The sequence below is a fragment of the Ixodes scapularis genome, unplaced genomic scaffold (genome assembly GCF_016920785.2).
Source record: "Ixodes scapularis isolate PalLabHiFi unplaced genomic scaffold, ASM1692078v2 PGA_scaffold8__174_contigs__length_109621045, whole genome shotgun sequence".
Lineage (NCBI taxonomy): Eukaryota > Metazoa > Arthropoda > Arachnida > Ixodida > Ixodidae > Ixodes > Ixodes scapularis.
This window is the reverse complement of record NW_024609883.1, coordinates 38,980,844-38,984,658: the sequence shown is the minus strand read 5'-3', so window position 1 is coordinate 38,984,658 and position 3,815 is coordinate 38,980,844. Positions and strand designations below refer to the sequence as shown.

At 49.2% G+C, this 3,815-nt stretch overlaps 1 non-coding gene across 1 annotated transcript; it reads right to left on the bottom strand.

The window, feature by feature from the left end:
- Positions 1 to 581: 581 nt before the first annotated feature.
- Positions 582 to 654, bottom strand: Trnat-ugu. Its single transcript has one exon. It is a non-coding gene; the product is annotated as a tRNA-Thr (tRNA).
- Positions 655 to 3,815: the final 3,161 nt, after the last annotated feature.

The window sequence follows — 3,815 nt, the reverse complement described above, 5'->3', positions numbered from 1 at the left end:
TCAAGCATGGCTCCTCGTTCATTGCTCGATTTACTCCTCGTTCATTGCTCGATTTACATTTGCGGTAAATGACAAACCGCAATGAAGCACAATTATTCTAGTTCAAAATTGTCACGAACACTTGGCACGCATGCTTACACAGTAGCGCACCAAACGTAATTTAAAAGTAGAACGAAAACGGGACGAGATTCGCTTACCGTTTCACGGAGACAGACGCCTTCGGATCCCAGGCCTAAAGAACTCGGAAGTCGCCGGCGGTCCGGAGATCGGACGAGGCGAGCCGACCGCGCTGACCCAGGCCGATTACACCTGGTTGAACTATGAGAGGCGCCGTCGAGTTTAGAACCAGAGATGCAGTAGAAACGGACCGCAAAACATCTGTCCCGTAACCGTAAACGAGCCAACGAACCACATCGCGCTATCTTCGCCATTGTTCGCCATCTCCGCGACGACCGGAAGTGGAAGCCGCGAAGTTAGAAAAGCCGACGAAATTAATCCCTGGAGAAGGGGAACAAGAGGGACAAAGGACAAACATAAATCTCCAAACACAACTCAGTGACTGGTGAGCGACCGAAAAAATCCGCCTGGTCCGGGGATCGAACCCGGAACCTCTCCATTACAAGTGGAGCGCTCTACCAACTGAGCTAACCAGGGGTTAGACGTCAGTAGAGCAAACGGGTTTTATCAGCTGCCACCAGTCGAACACCAACAAGGGTGAAGCTTGCATTTAATTGCATTATAATTAGAAAAGCCGCGGCAGCGGAAGCACCGAAGCCACTGGGCGGAAGCCTTAAGTTTCGGTTTCGGTTTCGGTTTTCTCCAACGCCGGCTACGGTCGCTACGGTTGCGGGCTGGTGAGTTTGTGGCTGGTTGCGAGGACGCGAGGGGCCACGAAAAGACGCCGAGTTTGCCGAGTACGAGCAACGGGCCGTTTGCCGCTGTCGACCGGCGATGCGGTATCCGCGGCTTGGTGTTAATATCGGTTTCTTGCCGTGCACGTTAACTCAAAGCTCGAAGTTCCGCAGTTCCGTTCCGGCACCAGCCGCACCACGTTTTCCGGTGCATCGCACGTGGAGTCCTTTCGACGCATTCAGTGAAAGTAAAGATCGTGTCCGCTGTCTTCGGTGCTGTGGAAGAAGTTGCGAGACGGAAGAAGCATCAAAACCAAGGCGTTTAGGACTCCAGGCCGGGCCGCCGGTTCACTCTGAACGAGAGGCGACGTGTGTGCCCACGCTTTGAGGAAGCCTCCGCGTTTCGCCGCGCCAGACCTCGCCGATCGCGACAGGACCAACCGGACCCCGAGTCCGAGAGGCTCTTGCGCAGCCAGGAACGGCACCGAAGTAGGAGCTGCTCGTTCTGCGCTACCATGCAGTGCTCTACAGTGCTCGGAGCTCTCGGGTGTCATTCGTGCTTGCACTGAAGCCATTGTGACCCCTTCGGACGCGCAAGTCGTACTTCGCAAAGGTTTGGACGGGGCCGCCCTCACCGAGCAGCTCCGCTATATTCCGCTTACTTATGATCGCAACAAAAGCTTGCGTTTGTTCTCGGGAAAAAAAATTGCGAGACCGCTCTCCGCGCCGCTGATGAGGTTGGCCGCCGCCATGTTCTCAGCTGTTTACTCGCTCCTGCAGCGAGCGTCTTGCGATTATCCTTCCCGTTCCATAATGCGATGCGCTTTGCGCATTATGCCGTTTACATGATCATATATTGAATGCGGCAACTGGATTCAATGCGACTAAGTCGCATTCATGTAAACGCGGCTTATGTTCTTTTTCGACATACATCGTGTATGTACGATACCGGTGGTGAACGATGGACGTTTTTGGTGGAAGATGGCGGTCGTCTTTCTGCATGTATGATTTAGTTATACCGGTGGTCCTGTGGTGTAAGCGTTTTGTTGGAAAGAAGGCGGTCGGCTACGTCATCGGACGCAAAATCATACCAGCCACACGGAATCATATCGGCAAGCAAACTGGCTGCCAGTATAGACAAACCCGGAGCCATAGCGGTGCCGGTATCTCCAGTTATGCAGAACGCCAAACCAAACTAGCTGCATACATAATACCAAGAAATTATGGTGGTGTCATACCAGAATTGTAAAAGCGGCAGGTTTGTTTCTTGTACGTTTTTCCAATAGGGTCAGTTTCATTATAAGTGAGACCACGCTCAACAGTACGATCCGGTGAAGACTTGAAGCAGCGCCAAATGTTTATCGTTATGGCGCTGCTCGTGTTTACGCCTTTTCCAGCTAAAACAATCATGCGTAGTGAATGCACCGCGAGACTATGGTGCCTGGAGCGCGTCTTAACTGATGTGTTGAGCGTCCCATGATGCCCATACATCAAAAGTGGCCCCCAAGTGGCAACAAATGACGTCACAGAAGCCGGATTGTCATGCTGTTCCATCTCGGGATCCTGGCGGTTGGTTGTAGAAATGCTAACAAGAAGATACGAGTAGCACAAGCAAACGACAGTGTCGCTGTCGTCACGGCGTCTCAACTTCTGGCTACCGAAGCTTCCGTAGACTGCCACACTGGAGATCGACATGCAGCAGAGCAGTCGTCTGCCACTCACACCACAGCTGTTGGGACGCCGGCAGAATTGCGACTGGCGACGGCATGGCTTTTTTAAACGTGGTAAACACACCACTTCGAGATGGGTTACAGGTTACAGAAACCATAGTGATACTGAGCTTTCTTCTAGACGCAAAGACGACATAAGCCAAGACTATGTACTTTAGGCTTTTGCTCCTTCAGATAGTCGCGCAGGCTGTGGTCGTACAATGTGAAATGGAGTAGAGCTGTAAATATTATTCACATTGTAGTTCTGAGAAGAAAACAACACTGCGTGTTGCCCCTTTGTATAAAAAAAAATCACGGGAGATGGCTTTCGCGATCTATTCTAACCTGTCATGGCCGGAGGAATATCGCGTTAGCAAAACAACATTTCAAGTTATGACAGCTGAACATTTGCACAAAAAAGTAATTGTTTCCAATTCATTCATTTAGTTAAAAAATATAACTACCCCAAGAGCTTGTGTTTCGAAAATAAACGATAATTTTTCAAAGGCTATCAACCCCAACTTTCACGTCCAATGTCGACTTGTACGACCTGTCAGTAGGCAGTGGTACCTTTATAAAATATTCAAGGGGAAGCCAATTTCTTATTTTCAGATAAATTTGAATTAGCTTACTGTTATGAAAGCGACTTCGAGCATCAACTCTTTATTGTAGCTTAAACGGAACGGGTCTCCAAACTCCGGCCAGCGCCAAATTCGTCCTGCAGAGGTCTTCCAACCGTCGCGTGGGTCGCCCCAGTACTTCCAATGAAGCCCAGCCCGCAGCTGGCTTTCAGCAGGCCTGCAGCTACCCTCGTAAAAATAAGCGCGCTTGAAAAGAGGGTATCGCAAAGCTTACTAACCGCGTAAACGGCAGGTCATCTTGTCATGTTATGGATTGGACATTGTCATCGTCAACATCACTATTGTTGGGCCCCTGTTTCATATCAGTGTATGTACGTAACAATTTCTTTGCTTTCCGGTGAAATTTGCGCGTAGCGTCTTCTGTCGTATCCATTGCATATCGTCAGCGGCAGTTCTATCATTCTGATTAGTCTTCCACCCTGAGTGAACATGCCAAAGTTCCTATGTGCCTTCATGTATTTTTCGGAATTTTCAGGTTCCCAATTACTGTGTAAAGTCAAAATTAGATTTATTATTGCTTTTCAGAAACACGTATGTCGTTTCATCCTTCTTAGAGTCGCTCTTTTTTTTTTATTTACTCTAACTTTCAAATTTGTATTTAGACGCTGATCTAG